Consider the following 20,463-nt stretch of genomic DNA (forward strand, 5'->3'; position numbering starts at 1 on the left):
AAAAGGCAAAGGCAAAGAGGCATTAATTAGTGTTTTATTTATGAAAATGATGGAAATTAGGAGAAAATGAAGGTGAAAGGTCACGTATTTGGATGAGGAGTAAAATGAAGGAAAAATAATGGAAATTGAAGAAAATAGAGGCCTCATTGATTAAAAGGCTTTATAAGATCAATTCATAGAATGTTGTCAATTCAGTTTTGGAGCTCTCTCTATTCTCTCTCTCTCTCATACTCTTGGACACTTACAGTATTCTTGGAGCACTCTAGCATTGGAGGGAAGAAAGGCAAAGGAAGGACAAGAAAGTAAAAGGGAAGAAAATATCAAGCAAGGAAGAGCAGGATCAATCAGCTACAATGGGATTAATTTCAAGTATCGAGTTGCATGTATGATTTCCTTGCTAGTTTTGGCATGCATGATACATGCATGTGTGTATTTCGTTCTCTTTTTGTCATTGGCATGTGTCTTTCTAGGTATGACTATGTTTTTCAACCTTTCCTTGCGATTTCCAGATAGCCATGGTGTGATGGGGCTTCCCTCATTTGGTTGAGTTGGATGGTTGGATGGTTTCGAAACTGAGTGGGGTGGTTTTAGGGGAGAAATGCAAGGTCTAGGAATCCTTGGACCAGTGAAGGTGGGATTGCAATAAATCCTGAATGTGTATGCTCTCGTTAGGCCTATGAATCCTTGACCAGTGAATGGAGGGATATGTGGTAAAGCCTAGAGGGTGGAGCCTCGTTGGCCCTAGGAATACTTGACTCATGAATGGCATGATATACACTAAATCCTAGTGGTGGTGACAAAATAATTCCTCACAGTTTACGTGGAGAGATCCAAAGGCATCAATGCTTGTATAGGCCTAGTGAACCGTGGATGGTGGGATTGTGGTAAAGCCTGGTAGTGTATGATTCTTGTTTAGGCCTAGGAATCCCTTGGCAAGATTATGGTAAATCTTGGTTGTTTAGATGAGGGTTTTGGGCCTATGAAACCCTTGGTGGGATATACAGTAAAGACTAATGAAGCCCTGGTTGGTTTTGTTGTAAACCCCACATTCATGCTTGGAATATGGCACAGGGGTGATTGGCTGAAAGAAAGATTTGGTTCAGCCCAATCTATGGTCGAGTGGTACATAGAAGTCCATTACTTGGTTGGAATTGCATATGTTAATAAGATCTATTTTCCTCTTTTGATTTATGTGTACATGTACTTGTTATTATTAGACTTTAATGGTTGTTCTATTATTGTTATTCTGTTGGTTATATGCTAGTTATAAGCATGGTTTTATGACAGATCTTAGTGATGGGTCTTATCATGTTTTGATTAATGAATGAATGAACAATGAATGTATGACCTAACATATGTTATTTTGGCCATTATGAGAAGGCACTAGACCTTCTTGGTGATTTTAATATAAGTATCAGACCCCTATGTTCTTATGTCTATTTATGACCTGTAGATTTCATGTTCATGATATTTTTGACAGAATGTTTGTCATGGCTAGGCCTTGTTAGGTTAAGTTCCTTTCTAATATATGTATGGAAGTATTTTTCCTTATGTCATTCATGGTTCTAGAAAGCTTCATTAACTTATGGGTAGAGGTTTGAATCATAGCCCAAAGAAGCAGTCATAGGCACATAACTAGGTGAAAAAGACTTGTAATATCTAGATGAGTCTAGAACTCCTGCAACCTTCTGGGGTGAAGCCACATTCACTGTCGTCACTATTCTCAACCAAGAAAATGTTTGGGTAAACAACACTCAAACTCCACATGAACTTTGGTATGGTAAGACTCCTACTGTAAAATACTTCAAAGTTTTTGGAAGAAAATGTTACATCAAAAAGACTGATGAAAAACTTGGTAAGATTGAACCTAGAGAAGATGAAGGTATTCTCCTTGGTTACTCTTCCCGAAGTAAAGGATATAAATGTTATGATAAAAGACTTGGGAAAATTACTGAAAGTATTGATGTTGTGTTTGATGAAGCATGCAAAAATCAAAAACAAATATAAACCGAAGATTATGAAGAAGATGAGGATTATCCTCCCACATCAAATTAGACTAATTCTGAAGAAGAAACCAACGAAGTGCCAAAAGAAGAAATAACAATAGAAGAAAAGACTTCGTCCAGGTATGTTCAGAAAAATCATCCAGAGACTCAAATTTTGGGACAAAAAGAGACAGGTGTGCAAACAAGAAGAACTATTATAGAAGCTTCAAGCTATATAGCATTACTATCCTTCACCGAACCTCAAAATGTAAATGAAGCATGCAAAGATGAATTTTGGGTCAAGGCCATGAATGAAGAACTTGATCAAATTGAAAAGAATAATACTTGGGAAATAGTTCCTAGACCTCATGATAAGAATATCATAGGAACTAAATGGATATTCAAAAACAAGTTGAATGAAAATGGAGAAGTTATTAGAAACAAGGCCAGACTTGTTTGTAAAGGATATGCTCAACAAGAAGGTATAGAGTTTGAAGAAACTTTTGCACCTGTTGCTAGACTTGAAGCCATAACAATGTTCCTTGCTCTTTCTAGTTTTCAGAAATTCAAAGTATACCAAATGGATGTAAAATCTACCTTTCTTAATGGAGACTTAGAAGAAGAATTCTATATTGAGCAACCAGATGGTTTCATTCTTGGAAATGATGCAAAACTTGTATGTAGACTCAGAAAGGCTCTCTATGGTCTAAAACAAGCTCCAAGGGCTTGGTATTACCATCTTGACAAATATCTCCATCAACAAGGTTTTTCAAAGGGATCAGCTGATAACAATTTATATACAAAGATTGACAATAATAAGTTGCTAATACTCGTTGTGTATGTTGATGATATCATTTTGGTAGCAATGAAGAAACCATGAGTTGGAATTTTTCTTCGATAATGCAGCAAGAATTTGAAATGTCCCTTCTTGGTGAGCTTACATGTTCTACAAGTTCAACAAAATAAAGATGGTATTTTTTTGTCACAAACCAAATATCTCAAACAGATCTTGAAAAAATATGCAATGGAAGATTCTAAACTAGTATGTACCCCAATGGTAACAGGATGCAGTCTCAACTCAAATGATGAATCAGCAGCAGTACATCAACCAACTTACAGATCCATGATTAGCAGCCTACTTTATCTAACAGGTACCCGACCAGACATCATGCATGCAGTAGGAATAGTTGGAAGATTCTAAGCAAATCCAAAGGAATCACACCTTCAGGTAGTCAAAAGGATTTTCAAATATCTTCAAGGAACACAGAATTTTGGTTTATGGTATCCTAGAGATACAGATCTTACACTTCTTTCATATACAGATGCAGATTGGGTAGGGAGCGTTGATGACATAGAAAGAACTAGTGGTGGTGCATTATATATGGGTTCCAGATTAGTGTCTTGGTTCAGCAAGAAACAAAGTTCAACTGCATTATCTACAGATGAAGCAGAATCTGTGGCTACTGCATCTTGTTGCAGACAACTCCTTTAGATGATGCAAACATTGCAAGACATTCAGATCACATGTACTCCACCCATCTCCATTCTATGTGATAATACAAGTGCCATCAGTATTTCAAAGAATCCAGTCATGCATTCCAAGACCAAGCACATACCCATCAAATATCATTTTCTACGTGAACAAGTGCTTGAACAAAAGGTTAAATTGGAGTATGATCCCTCCAAAGAAGATGTTGCTAATATATTCACCAAACCACTACCCAGAGAGACATTTGAATATCTCAGACATAAGCTAGGAGTAGTTGATGCATCATCCTACTATTAAATCCTATCTGTTTTAGAGAAAGGTGGTTATATGTGAGTTTCATGAAGTGTAGTCACGCACATACGCTGGTTTCTGTGGATATAGTCACGTATATGTTGGTTTGAAGAAAAGAAGTGGGCCAAACTCAGGAAGAAAGGGGTCTGATATGGTTCAGTTCAGGGGAAGCATATGCTTCTAATAATGCATTGTTGGCATTATTTTAGAAGATCTTCGTACAGATTCACAAAGTTGTTTTTGATTCAAGTGGAACAGGTTCAGGGGGAGAACATGGTAGCTAGTTGATAGATGTTGCTGATGACTATCATGGTCTTGCTTAAGATATTTTGTCTCTGTTATATATATGTCATATGTAAAGGTCATAAACAACTGTAATGTTTGTGTTTTGACATGTATAAACAATTGTATATCCCCACTTGGGTAGGTGGATGAGTCAAATTTGGTATATCCCCAGTTGATTGCGAGATGGATGTATGTATGAGTCGTTGGTGATAGGAAGGTCATTGGTGATGTATGTATAGAGTCATGTTATCTTTTTGCAGACCTTGCTTATGCTCAGGGGGAGCATGGACTCGATCATAGGAGCTCAATCAGCACTTCAGCATATCAGAGAATTCAGTTGGTACTTAGGGGGAGCATGACCCTTTTCCCTTGATGACAAAGGGGGAGAGTGATTGGTGTTGTTGTTGCCATCAAGTCCAAAGGGGGAGATTGTTGGCATTATGATACAGGTGATACAGGTTTTGTCCTTGATGGCAACTCACTCAAATGACAGATCATAGTGCAGCAATTCAATAGCAAAGATTTAATGATCAGAGAAAGGTATACATAGGTTCACCTTGACAAAGGAGCGTATACAAGCAGGTTAACAGACCGAAAGGTGCGTATAACATACACACATAGTTTCACAGAAGGAAAGGCATGTACATGTTGGAAAATTAAGTTTTGGTCTGTGGTATTTGGTCCATGGTATTTTGATCCATGGTATTGGTCCAAGGTATCTGGTCCGAAGTATTGACCCCAGGTATTTGGTCCAAGGTATTGATCCTAAGTGGTTTTGGACCATGGTATTGAGAAAGGCCTAAAACTATAAAAGGAGGAGAAGATCATTAGGCCAAGGTACTCAAGTATTGAATATCTAATGAAGAGCAAGATCTAGTGTATAGGTTATTGGGTTATGGTGCATAGCTGGATCTGAACCAAGGATGAACCTTAGTGTTTGATGAAGGATAATATCTAATGAGGGGTCAAGATCTTAAGGCTTGAAGTGAAGTATCTTTATGTGGTTTGATCATTTATCTCAATAACTGGTGCATGTTGTAGTGTGTAAATATGATGATCTGGGTACAATTGAAGTCTGGAATTATTTTTATTTTTAAGTCATCATTTACATATCTGTACATACGTTCACTTTAGCAAAGGTGCGTATACATGCTGGTTCTGCATATCAAAACAATGTATACATATTAAGTTTGATTTGCAGATCTGTACGCAGGTTCGCCTTGAGAAAAGAGCGTATGCACACAGGTTCGACACATGGAAGTAGCGTATACCTTATAAAATATGTTTTAGCTGCTTTTGTTTGTTGTTGAGTGTTCTGGGTTCTAGTTACTATATTTTGGTTACAGCATTCTGAAAGATCAGATTGAAGGGTTGTTAAAGTGATTAATTGATTCAATTGTGGTTAGTGCAAAGGAGATTGGTTGATGTAGATATATTTGATGATTGAATTATGTTTTTAATGGATCCAGTCTGAAAATTTATGAAACGTGGTCTTTGGAAGAAAAGAGAAGGTTATAGTCATCTGTAGGCTGGCACCTATGTACTAGTAAAAATATAAGCTAGTACAAGAGCTAGGGGGTTGTAGCTTCCTTCTAAGAGAAGTTGGAGAACGAGAGAAGGTTGTAGCCGTCTGCAGGTAGAAGCCTGCGTACTGGTATAAGTATGCACAAGTACAAAAAGTGTAAAAAGAATTTTCTTATTATTAAAAATAAAGAAATGATTGCAACAAGTGGTTTTCACCCACATTGGGTTTCCACCTTATATCTTGTGTTCATATGTGTGATTGTTTGTTCCATTTTTACTGCACCTAGTTACTGATTAGTTATATGGTTCTGATGCACTGATTAAAGATCAACATATGATGAATTAACTGAATCATAAGTTTGTAGGATATACACTACTTGCCTTAAACATAGTTGCATATACACACGAGTTCCATTAACTGAAGTAGCGTATATGAATCTGATTATGGAAATGAAAAATTATTGACTTGCTAATACTGATTCAACCCCCCCTCTCTCAATATTATTTCCAACAATTGGTATCAAAGAAGGTCCTTCAGAAGAAGCTTGATTTCTTGAAGGAAGATCCATCATCATGAGTAATCAAGAAAGAGACGGATATATCGGACCACCAAACTTTGATAGAAGCAACTTCATTTATTGGAAGGTAAGAACGACAACCTATCTTCAATCTCTTAGAACAAATGTCTAGGAAATCGTGGAAGGAGGATATACATTTCCATCAACAATTCCTACAGATGTGGCAGGCAAAAAGAAATATGAAACCAATGCCAAGGCTGTCACTACTTTATTGGGAAGTTCGTCACAATTAGAATTTGTCAAAGTTATGCAGTTCAAATCTGCCAAAGAAATATGGGACAAAATCGTTTTAAGCTATGAAGGAGACTCTCAGGTAAAATGTGCAAAACTACAAAATCTTAGAATTCAATATGAAACTCTCAAAACACACAATGATGAGAGTATAACTAGTTACTTCTTACGTATAGATGAGATTATTAATTGCATGAAGAATTTGGGTGAAGAGATAAAAGAAGTTACTTTAGTAGAAAATTTTTTAATATCCTTGTCTGCTAAGTTTGAATCAAAAGTATCTACTATAGAGGAAAAGCAGGATCTTCAGACTATTACTATGACACAATTGCACTGAATCTTAACTGCTTTTGAGATGAGAAAAGGAGGTCCAACAAATATGAGAGAAGCCTCATTTAAAGTTTCAAGAAAAGAAGAACGCAATGAATCAGGACATATTTCAAAAGGAGAAGAAGAAGCAAACTTTGTCAAGAACTTTCAACGGGGTACCGAAAGATTTAGTGGTAAACTGCCTTTCAAATGTTTTTCTTGTGGAAGAGTCGGTCATTATGCTGCCAAATGTCCTCATAAAGATAAGTTTTATAAAGGTAAGGAATCTGCAAAATGGAATAGAAAACAAAGTGTAAGTAAGAAGAGCTACTATACGCATGAAGATAGCTATGGTTTATCAAATAGTGATAAAGATGAAAATAGTAATGACTATAGACATCTAATGGCTTTTGAAGATGATGATTTCTTGGATGCTTTAGATGAAGATGGCCTTTATGAAGAAATCTCTAACCTAAAAATATATTTAGAAGAGAAGAATATGATTATAGATACTTTGATATTCCAACTTGCTAAAAGAGAAAAACACAATGAAAAACTAGAATGTGAAATTGTGGGTCTAAGAAAGGATATTGAGAAAACAAAAGTTCTCAATCTTAGATTTGCTGAAGGATCAAAAACCTTAAATGAAATTATCAAAGTGCAGCGTTCTCCTCTGATAAAGACAGGTCTTGGATATACTGAAGAAGCATCTCAAGCACAGAAGCCATCAACCTCCACTAAAAGCTATCTTGACGCAGCAAAGAGCAATGAACAGTTTGACAATTGTAAGCAAAGGCATAAAGCAGATCACCAAGTAAATCAGGTTCAATTTACTTCAAGGATGAACAGAAGCTACAATCAACCTCAGGTAAATCATACTCAATCTGCTTCAAGAATAAACATCAATAGAAACTACAATCACCAAGTCAGCAAATTCGATAATCGCAGGAACTTCTTTAATGGCCAATGTTTTTCATGTCATAACTTTGGACACAAAGTTGTTTAATGTGTTGCTTACAATACCATCATGACTAGAGAAGCACGAAATCAAAGGAATGTGACAAGGATCATGAAAAGGTCCTACAATAGCTTTTCTCTTCTTGAAAATGAAATAAAATGCTCTATCTATAACAACTTCGGTCATGAAGAATCTGAATGCAGGAGTAAATTTTGGCAAACATCTCAGAAGGATAAAACTTCATAAAGTCCCAAATATGGAGAAAGAAAGATCCGCAACCAGAAATATGTGGTATAGCCTTGTATGCAGAAGGACAAGAAAATCAGTGGTACATCGACAGTGGATGCTCAAAACACATGATAGGTGACAAAGAAAAACTTCATTCATATAATGCCTTAGAAAAGGAAAAGAAGGTCTCATTTGGAAATGACACTCATGTTATCATAAAAGGTAAAGGCTCTATTATGTTAAAAGAAAAAGTTAAAGTTGGGAATGTTATGTATGTTGATGGTCTAAAGCATAACCTATTGAGTATCATTCAAATGTGTGATCAAGGAAATGAAGTAGTATTTTGATCAAATGGATGTGTTGTTCGTGTGCTTGATACAGGAGAAACTGTGATCAAAGGTATAAGAACTCCAAAAAACTTATACGTACTCAAGGGAGGACAACAACAATGCTATCTAAGCAAAAATGATGAACACTGGCTATGGCATAGAAGATTGGGGCATCTAAGCTTCTCTCAAATAAGAAAAGCATGCAAATTCTAGGTTGTTCATGATCTTCCTGATATCAACATTCCAAAAAATACAATATGCAAATCATGTCAATTTGGTAAGCAAACTAGATCACACTTCCCTGAAAAGGAAGGATCATCTAGTAAGCCTATTGAACTTGTTCATACTAATTTATGTGGACAATCAAGGAAAAAGTCACCTCATGGAGAAGAATAATTTATATTGTTCATTGATGATTTTTCCAGAATGTGTTGGATAGGACTTCTAAAGCATAAAGATGAAGCATTTGAAAAGTTCAAAGCCTTCAAAGCGTTGGTTGAAAATGAATCAGATCGAAAAATCAAATGCCTTAGATCTGATCGAGGAGGGGAATTTACCTTGGATGAATTCTTTTACTTTTGTGAAGAACATGGAATAAAAAGGAAATTCTCCACCACTGTTATCACAAAATCACTACTGAGGGCTGCAACCAAGTAAGATTTCATGTAACTATTTCAACCTATCTTTAGACCAAAGATTAGCCTCTTTGATCAGAGAGGGCTCTCTCACAACTCTTGATAAAATCCTTCAAACACTAGATGGCTAACTCTTTATTCACTTATGAAAGCATAACTGGTTGGAAACACATCAAACTGGCTCTCATTGGGCTATGGAGTCTATAATATTAAGTAAACAATGAAAACACAGTGATCTCATGGAAATCAAGGCTCTTAGCATTACATGTCAAACATACTCCACCAAAACATAGCTTGCTGAATACACAGGAAGTCAGAGCATATAATTATGAATTCTGAGTGATTGCATTACAGCAAGACTATAAAAGAACATAAAGTATAAAACACCATCACTACATTTGAACATGACAATCCTTCGAGAATCTTGAGAAGAGAATAACTCTGTTTTACTATTACTGTCAAAAAAGGTCTTACAATGGCCCAAAACAACACTGTTTTTCTATAAAGTATCCAACCTTTTTTACATAAAAGTTATTCCTATATATAGCCAATCAAAACACTACTGCATGAGACTCCTCAACAAGCATGAAGGGAGCTCGGAATTTAGACATTAATGACCTTAACTATATCATAAACAAACTAATTGATTACAAGAGATATGGTGCTACGAAAACAGAGGACTCCATCACATTGGCACTTTAAGTCTTTCTCCTCGTATACTTTGCTGCGTTCTTGGAGCTTGCCACCTGTAGCATTACAATAATAACCAAACCCAAACTGAAAGCAGATTCAATGTATGGACAGCTCCGGATACCTGATGCATAGATGATTCATCAACAAATAAGAAAATGAAGCCTATATTCTCGGTTGCTGCCTCCCATCGATGTTCATGTATTAATGATCCAGTTTCAAGCCATTTAATCCTTGGATAGTCCCGTGTGACTGAAGAAAACTCATGATTTGGCCATCCCATAACTAGACAAGTGTATCACTTAACACCTCAGCAGCTCTATCATAACCCTAAAAACTCGGACATAAAGTGAAACTTTCAATAAGAGACAAAACTTCACCTTTTCTTCGAATATTTACACCTGGCATCCTTTTTTAAATATCTGATTGACCTTCTATAACCTCCATGCTGGCATTAAGTCATCTCTTTAAATATTTGCTGACCTCAGCATTCAAACTCAAGTTTTCAACATAACCAGTCATCTACAGCAGTTTCGTAGCGCGCTACGAAACTGCTGTAGGTCATCAAAATTAAATACATGAACCTTAAAGCAACAATAACTCAAGTCTGTGATTTCTTCAGTCATTCTATACAGGTGTAAAGACATCAAAAAGTCTCAAAAAGCTTTAAAAAGACGATGGCCAAAATATATCAAAATTTGGAAAACACATCCCTTCTTGAATCATTTAGCTAGTTTGTCTAGCTTCTCTTTCAGGCTGATGACTTCTTCCTTCAACTTCTTGTTCTCTGCTCTTAGACCTGCATTTATTTGTTTCATAGTCTTCGCCTGCTTCAGAGCTGGCACTGTCCATACATAGGCATCAGATACTGAGCTAGCTTGACTGATCAAACTTGTTTTACCTTTCATTACAGCTTTCTTATAGCTTGTATATCTTACTGCCTTTTCTTTAAAAACATTTTGAACCTGAGGTATTTCCTTACTTGCTTCATCTTGTTTCTTAATGGCAATCACATTTCCACTTTGACTGATAACAACCTTATTATCCTTGTTCTTGTTTTTAGCTGCTTGGACTATTTCAGAGAAGACTTCAAGTGCCTCTGTCCTAGGCATCTCTGAAGGTGCTTTCTCTTTCTGAGCTTTTTCCACTTCTTTCATTTGCCTTCTAGTCATTGGTCTGCGTGGTTTAAAGGCATACTCTTCACTTGGTTCTTCAAACTTTAATCTTTTAGAAGCCTTTGACTTCTTAGAACTTTCAGGTGAGGATTGTGTTAGATCAATATGCATTGGTGATACCAATTGATCTTGCTCAAGTTCAAGTGGTTCAATTTGGATTGGATGATCTTGCTCTAATTCAATGGCTTCAAGTAAGTCATTTAAACTACCCTTTGAAATAGGACTTTCTTCTACAGAGGCTGACTTTCCTTTTTCTTTGCTTAGCTGACCTCTAGTTCTCACCCTTGAAACCCTTTCAACTTCACTGGATTTAGTTTCATCTTTTCTTTTGTGAGTCTTCTGTTTTGATGACTGAGGTGTTTCCTTGGGAGATGACTTAGAGGTTTCCTTTTCAGATACTCTAGATGATTTTGAAGTTTTATCTACTGATGCTTCAGGTGTTTCTTTAACTGCTGGCTTAGGAGTTTTCTTCATTGATGCTTCAGGTGTTTCTTTAACTGTTACAGACCTCTCTGATTTCTTTGTTTTAGCTTTGGGCTTCTTATGGTCTGTTATTTCTCTCCTAATTTCAGCCAAAGTAGTTTCCTCACTCCTTTCTTCTCTTTCTCTTACAGGTAATGGAGTGAGGCCCGTTTTACTTGGGAAACCGGCCATAAACACAAATGAATCCCAGTCTTTACCAATTTTATGTAGGCTATCCAACACCAGCAATTTAACCAGACCATGATGAAAAAGAGATGTTTCATAAGCATCTTTCTTTAACTGAATCTTATCACACATCTTGCTAATACTCCTGAACAAGTAAAAAGGTATGTCTATTGAACTCTTACCAGTGAAGTGTAACAGCAGCTTGAAGTGGTATGAGTAGACTTTGTTGTACCTACCCTCACATGTCAGGTACTTCTGGATACATGTCAATAGCATAGCATAATTCTCCTTTAGATAGCTCCTTGGGACAGCTTTAGTGAGATCTTCATCTACATAAGGTGCCTTCAAGAACTCTTTACACGGACCCATGTCAAACTTGAAATTCTTGAACCACTCTTGGCCACCCCTCGGGATTTCTGTGATAGTAGAAATGACTTCAGGGGACACCGGAAACTCCAACATGGCCACCTTCGAATTCAGTCCAGTGAAGTTCAATGCAAATGCCTTGGTCACTTCTGCATGTCCACCCTTTAATTTTTCACAAAATCGCCAACAACCAGCACTTCGAAATGCCTTTGCTACCTCCTCATTTCCGAGAGTTACATCTAACCCCTCCGGCTCTGTTCTCACACATTTACCCGAACGGTGTTCCTTTCTTTCCATGCTTCTTTAAGTATTTTTACACAAGGGAATGACGGTGTTTTGCAGCACGAAAACAATCTTTAGCTGTAGAGAGCAGGCTCGCTTGCAGTAGTCCGTTTAAAACAAAGCTCAGGCTTTTCATAGAGCAAAAACATTCATATGATATGAAGAACTCATTATGGAATGACCACCCCCTATAACGTCCTACAAACTGACACACAACTATATGACTTCGGACCTTATGGCAAAATAATGGCTAATCATGACATAGAAAGGGTGTGAAAAGACAATCATAACCAGATTTGTGACTCACTACTCTCGGATTAGACATTCAGAGAAAAACGCTGCAAAAAACCCTGAAACTCTGATTTCGTAGCGCGGGCAGTTCAAATTTAAGAGGATGCGCTACGAAATCGCTGACAAACAGAGCGCTACGAAAACACGCAAACATTATTTCGCAGCAAAACTGACCAATCACACCCGCGCTGCGAAACTGCGCAAGTACCAAAGACATCATACCCGCGCTGCGAAACTGCGCAAAGTACCAATGACATGACATGACATAACTAACAATGATGGAGGGTGTCTAATGATCTTGCCTTTACACGAATTCTCATCCACAACTCTTGAATTTCAAATTTGAAATTGACATCAACTAACAAACCTATTTACAAGACCTCAATACTTTATAAAAACTTATGGACACTCTTATATACATGAACTATAGTTCCTAGTGATAACAACCACAAGGACTCCTTAGCAAAATGGAGTGGTAGAAAGGATGAACAGAACTGTTCAACAAATGGCTGGTGCTATGCTAGATGTGTCTGGAACTCCTGCAACCTTCTAGGGTGAAGCTGCATTCGCTGCCATCACTATTCTCAACCAAGCAAATGCATGTCAACCTAGTAGGCATCATGCATGTCAACTTGGTGATCTTCTTTAAGCCTTTGTTGACAATTGTCAAACTATTCACTGCTCTTTGTTGCATCAAGATAGCTTTTAGTGGAGGTTAACGGCTTCTGTGCTTGAGATGCTTCTTCAGTATATCCAAGACATGTATTTATCAAAGGAGAATGTTGCACTTTGATAATTTCATTTAAGGTTTCTAATCCTTTAGCAAATCTAAGATTGAGAGCCTTTGTTTTCTCAATATCCTTTCTTAGACCCACAATTTCACATTCTAGTTTTTCGTTGTGTTTTTCTCCTTCAGCAAGTTGGAATGTCAAAGTATCTATAATAATATTATTTTCTTCTAAATAGATTTTGAGTTTAGAGATTTCTTCATAAAGGTCATCTTCATCTAAAGCATCTAAGAAATCATCATCTTCAAAAGCCATCAGTAGTCTATAGTCATTACTATTTTCATCTTCATCAATATTTGATAAACCATCGCTATCTTCATGTGTATAGTAGCTCTTCTTACTTACACTTTGTTTTCTATTCCATTTTGCAGATTCCTTCCCTTTATAAAACTTATCTTTATGAGGACATTTGGCAGCATAATGACTGACTCTTCCAAAAGCAAAACATTTGAAAGGTAGTTTACCTCTGAATCTTCCAGAACCCCATTGAAGGTTCTTGACAAAGTTTGCTTCTTCTTCTCCTTCTGAAATATGTCCTGATTCATTGAGTTCTTCTTTTCCTGAAGCTTTAAATGCAGCTTCTCTCATATCTAATGGACCTCCTTTTCTCATCTTGAAATCAGTTAAGATTCTGTGCAGTTGTGTCATAGTAATAGTCTGAAGATCTTGCTTTTCTTCTATGGTAGATACTTTTGATTCAAACTTAGCAGAGAAGCATCTTAAAACCTTTTCTACTAAAGTAACTTCTTTTATCTCTTCACCTAAATTCTTCATTTAATTAACAATCTCACTATACGTAAGAAGTAACTAGCTATACTTTCATCATTGTGCATTTTGAGAGTTTCATATTGAATTCTGAGAGTTTGCAGTTTTGCACGTTTTACCTGACAGTCTCCTTCATAGCTTAGAACAATTTTGTCCCATATTTCTTTGGTGGATTTGAGCTGCATAAATTTGACAAATTCTGATTGTGAAAAACTTCCAAATAATGTAGTGACAGCCTTAGCATTGGTTTCATATTGATTTTTACTTGCCGCATTTGTAGGAATTGCTGATGGAAATGTATATCCTCCTTTCACGATTTCCCAGACACCTGTTCCAATAGATTGAAGATGGGTTGTGGTTCTTACCTTCCAATAAACGAATTTGCTTCCATCAAAGATTGGTGGTCTGATGGATCCCTCTCTTTCTTGATTAATCATGATGATGGATCTTCCTTCAAGCGATCAAGCTTCTTCTGAAGGACCTACTTTGATACCAATTGTTGGAAATAATACTAAGAGGGGGAGTGAATCAGTATTAGCAAGTCAATAATTTTTCATTTGCATAATCATATTCATATATGCTACTTTAGTTAATGGAACTCGTGTGTATAAGCAATTGTGTTTAAGGCAACTAGCGTATATCCTGCAAACTTATGATTCAATTAATTCATCATATGTTGATCTTTAATCAGTGCATCAGAACCATATAAACAGTAACCAGGTGTAGTAAAAACATAACAGACAATCACACATATGAACACAAGATATAAGGTGGAAACCCAATGTGGGTGAAAACCATGTGCTGCAATCGTTTCTTTCTTTTTAATAATAAGGAACTTCTTTTTACAATTTTTGTACTAGTGCAGAGTTATACCAGTATGCAGGCTTCTAGCTGCAGAAGGCTACAACCTTCTTTCATTCTCCAGCTTCTCCTGGAAGGGAGCTACGACCCCCTAGCTCTTGTACTAGCTTATATGTTTACTAGTACGTAAGTTCTGGCCTACAGAAGGCTACAACCTTCTCTTTTCTTCCAGGGACCACGTTTCATAAATTTTCAGACTGGATCTATCAAAAACATCATTCAATCATCAAATATATATGCATCAACCAATCTCCTTTGCACCAACCACAACTGAATCAATTAATCACTTTGACAACCCTTCAATCTGATCTTTCAGAATGTTGTAACTAGAATACAGTAACCAGAACCCAAGCCAGAACCCAGAAAACTACAACAACAAACAGAAGCAGCTAAAACATATTTTATAAGGTATACGCTACTTCCATGTGTCGAACTTGCATGCATATGCTCTTTTCTCAAGGCAAACTTGCGTACAAATCTACAAATCAAACTTAATATGTATACGTTGTTTTGATATGCAAAACCAGCATGTATATGTGCCTTTGCTATAATGAACTTGTGTACAGATCTGTAAATGATGACTTAAACATTACAATAATTCTAGACTTCAGTTATACCTAGATCATCATATTTACAGACTACAACATGTGCCAGTTATTTAGATAAATGATCAAACCACACAAAGATACTTCACTCCAAGTCTTAAGATCTTGACCCCTCATTAGATCTTATCCTTCATCAAGCGCTAAGGTTCATCCTTGGTTCAGATCCAGCTATGCACCTAGCCCAGTAATCTATACACTAGATCTTGCTCTTCATAAGATATTCAATACTTGAGTACCTTGGCCTAATGATCTTCTCCTCCTTTTATAGTTTTAGGGCTTCTCAATACCATGGTCCAAAACCACTTAGGCTCAATACCTTGGACCAAATACCTGGGGTCAATACTTCGTACCAAATACCTTAGACCAATACTATGGATCAAAATACCATGGACCAAATACCACGGACCAAAACTTAATTTTCCAACATTTACGCACCTTTCCTTCTGTGAAACTACGTGTGTACGTTATACGCACCTTTTGGTCTATTAACCCGCGTGTATACGCTCTTTTGTCAAGGTGAACCTATGTATACCTTTCTCTGATCATTAAATCTTTGCTATTGAACTGCTGCACTATGATCTGTCATTTGAGTGAGTTGCCATCAAGGACAACACCTGTATCACCTGTATCATAATGCCAACACAATTAGTTAATCTAAACAATCAGATCACTATCACCAAAACATTGTGCTGAACCCAGAAACCCGTATCATCATTCAGAACTAGTTGCAACCTCAAAAATCATGCATCAGAATGTATACACTACTTTACTGAACCCATCCCATCCTGCGTGTATACGCTAATTCTTGTAATCAAGCCTACGTATACCTTCAAGAGTATTGAAACATAAAATTTATGAATCAATTATGTACCAACTAGCAGTATGTTTACCATCTACTGTCTATTTACAGAGCTTTACACAGGAAGTAGCAGAGATCACCCTTCTCACTTATTCAATCAATAAATTAGATACCAAACTGCTTAGGCATTCAGTTTTACATTCAGATCTAAGAAGACTTCATTGACAGACATTAGTAAAACAACAAAATTGATCAGATAGATCAGTTAGATCTGAAGAAGAGGCTTTTCTTTTGTATACACTATTTTGAAGAGTAGAACCTACGTGTACACGTGATTTTGTAAAGACAAACCAGCATACGGATCTGCAAATATTAACTCATAACTTCGCAGCACTTCCGGACTTTAGACAAACCTATATATCATGACATTTAAATAGTAAAAGAGGTGTACATAATCATATCTAGCCCAACCAATATCAGATCATTCAATAATAAGTCATTTCAGGTCTCATGATCCTGATCCAACATTGAATTCAAGGTGCACAAAGTATTTCAAATCAAAACACAAACATAGCCCCTGCAACATAAAATACACTTCAAATAGAAGTATTCCTTATAAACCCATACAGTTGCACACTTGGCCTTATGATCTACTCCTCCTTATATAGCTTTAGGCCCTTTGTTAATACCTTGGAACAAAACCACTTAGGACCAATAGCTTGGACCAAATACCTAGGGTCAATACCTCAGACTAAATATCTTGGACCAATACCTTGGACCAAAAATACCTTGGACAAAATACCTCGGACCAAAACCTTGGTTTTCTAGCATGTACGCTCTTTTCCTCCTGTGGGAGTGTGTGTATAAGTATACGCTATTCTTTTTTTTTTTGGACCAGCGTTTATACGTTGTTTTGACTAAGTGGACCTGTGTATACTTCTTAAACTACTTTTCATCAGCCTTTTCCTTTACCTTCTTTATTCTAATCAGTAGACCTTAGTTCCATCTTCCTGTTCTTCTGTACCACTGCCCTATTACCTCTGAATATACCTGTTGTATTGTGAGTTTCCTTTTACCAAAACTAAATTGACTTATGAGTGAGTTGCCATCAAGAACAACACTTGTATCATAATGCCAACAATCTCCCCCTTTGGACTTGATGGCAACCATGAAGGTGTTGATTACTACAAGTTGTAGAAACTGTTAGAGATAACATGCAACACCAAAATACTCTCCCACTTTAACATCAAGGGCAAAGGGTGGACCAAGAAACTTTCCTCCTTTGATATACATTATGCTATCCATGCTCCCCCTGAGAATTCCGAGTTTGCAGAGATATGATTCAAAAGAATAACATGACTCTATAACTCAGTTAAGTGAGTATGACCTCCTTATGACCAATGACTCATACATACATCAATCACCCAACCAATTTGGGATATACCAAATGTTTATACATGACAGAAATACAACAAATATTACATCACTCATCCCATGCAAAGGGGGTACAAATTACATCATTTGTCCAAAAGAAGTCATATCACACCCTAGACCTTTACATGATTTAAACAAAAAATGATATAAATATCTGAAGCCATAGTTGGACTCAGCAACCATAATGCCAACAATGCAGAATGTGTGTGAAGGCTAATGCTCCCCCTGAACCTATGCTACCTGGGCATTGTCAATAAGTCATTCATAAAGGAATTTTTGTCAGTCACATAAAAATCAATGAGCAAAGCATATCGTCAAACTGTAATCATCAACATCAGACAGAGCACCCATATCAAAGTTTGACCCACTGTTTTTCTGTCAAAAAAACATATACGCTCCTTCAGCCACAGAAACCTGCATGTATACACGACTAAAGTTCATGAAACCCACGTATAATAACCTTCCTTTGAAAAACTGGATTTAACAGTAGGATGATGCAACAACTACTCCCATCTGTTGTCTGAGATATTTAAATGTTTCTCTGGGTAGTGGTTTAGTGAATATATCATCAACATGTTCTTTGGAGGGAACATACTCCAATTTTACCTTTTATTCAAGCACTTGTTCTCGTAGAAAATGGAACTTGATGGGTGTGTGCTTGGTCTTGGAGTGCATGACTAGATTTTTTGAATTATTGAGGGCAATTGTATTATCACATAGAATGGAGATGGGTGGAGTACATGTGATCTGAATGTGTTTTAATGTTTGCATCATCCAAAGTAGTTTTGTGTAGCAAGATGCAGCAGCCACATATTCTACTTCAGCTATAGATAAGGTAATCGAGCTTTGTTTCTTGTTGAACCATGACACTAACCAAGAACCCATATAGAATGCACCTCCACTCGTGCTCTTTTGATCATCAACACTTCCTTCCCAATCTGCATCTGTATATGCATGAAGAGTAAGGTTTGTATCTTTAGGATACCATAGTCCAAAGTCCTGAGTTCCTTGAAGATATTTGAAGATTATTTTGTATTATTGGAGATGTGATTCCTTTGGATTTGCTTGGAACCTTCCAACAATTCCTACTGCATGCATGATGTCAGGTCTGGTACCTATTAGATAAAGCAGACTTCTAATCATAGATCTATAAGTGGGTTGGTTTACTACTAGCGATTCATCGTTAGAGCTGAGACTACATCCTATTACCATTAGAGTACATAATGGTTTAGAATCTTCCGTTTCGTACTTCTTCAAGATCTGCTTGAGATATTTGGTTTGTGAAAGAAAGATACCATCTTTTATTTATTGAACTTGTAGACCAAAAAAATAAGTAAGTTCACCAAGTAAGGACATTTCAAATTCTTGTTGTGTTACTGAAGCAAAATTCTGATTCATGGATTCTTCATTGCTACCAAAAATGATATCATCAACATAAACAACAATAATTAGCAATTTATCATTTTCAATCTTTGTGTATAAATTGCTATCTGCATAACCTTTTGTAAAACCTTATTGTTGTAGATATTTGTCAAGACTATAATACCAAGCCCTTAGAGCCTGTTTTAGACTGTAGAGAGCCTTTTTAAGCTTGCATACGAGTTTTGCATCATTTCCAAGAATGAATCCTTTTAGTTATTCAATATAAACTTATTCTTCTAAATCTCCATTAAGGAAGGTTGATTTTACATCCATTTGATATACTTTGAATTTTTGAAAACTAGAAAGAGCAAGAAACATTCTTATGGCTTCAACTCTGGCAATAGGTGCAAGAGTTTCTTCAAAATCTATACCTTCTTGTTGAGCATACCCTTTACAAACAGGTTTGGCCTTGTTTCTAATAACTTCTCCATTTTCATTCAGCTTGTTCTTAAATATCCATTTTGTTCCTATAATATTTTAATCATGAGGTCCAGGAACTAATTCCCAAGTATCATTCTTTTCAATTTGGTCAAGTTCTTCATCCATGGCCTTGACCCAACATTCATCTTTGTAGAATTCATTTACATTTTGAGGTTCGGTGGAGGATAGTAATGCTAGATAGCTTAAGGTCCCTGTAAGATTTCTTCTTGTTTGTATACCAGCCCCCTTTTCTCCTAGAATTCGAGATTCTGGATGATTCTTCTAAACATACCTGGATGGAGTATTTTCCTTTTCTGTTGTATCTTCTTCTTCTTGTTCTTCATTGGTTTCTTCTTCTATATCATTTTTATTTGATGCGGAAAGAATTCCCCAACTTCCTCACTGTCATAATTCTCTGTTGATTTCATTTGTTTTGGATTTCTCCATGCTTCATCAACTACAACATCAATGCTTTCAACAATTTTTTGAAGTATTTTATTATAACATTTGTACCCTTTACTTCTGGAAGAATAACCAAGAAGAATACCTTCGTCTGTTCTAGGTTCAAACTTACCAAGTTTTTCATTAGTCATTTTCATAAACATTTGCTTCCAAAAACTCTAAATTGTTTTACAGTAGGAGGCTTACCATACCAAAGTTCATGTGGAGTTTGATTGCTATTTACCCAAACATTCACTTTCTTGAGAATAGTCACGGAAGTGAATGCAGCTTCACCCCAGAAGGTTGTAGGAGTTCCAGATTCATCTAGCATAGCTCAAGCCATTTGTTGAACTATTCTATTCATCCTTTCTACCACACCATTTTGTTGAGGAGTTCTTGCGGTGGAGAATTGCCTTTTTATTCCATGTTGTTCACAAAAGTGAAAGAATTCATCTGATATGAATTCTCTCACTCGATCATATCTGAGACATTTGATTTTTCGATCTGATACAGTTTCAACTAAAGCTTTGAAGGCTTTAAACTTTTCAAATGCTTCATCTTTATGTTTTAGAAGACCTAACCAACACATCCTGGAAAAATCATCAATAAACAAAGTAAAGTATTATTCTCCATG

This window comes from Pinus tabuliformis, chromosome 1_2, assembly GCF_031772625.1.
Source record: "Pinus tabuliformis cultivar Carrire ecotype Pingquan chromosome 1_2, CPIR1, whole genome shotgun sequence".
Classification (NCBI taxonomy): Eukaryota; Viridiplantae; Streptophyta; class Pinopsida; order Pinales; family Pinaceae; genus Pinus; species Pinus tabuliformis.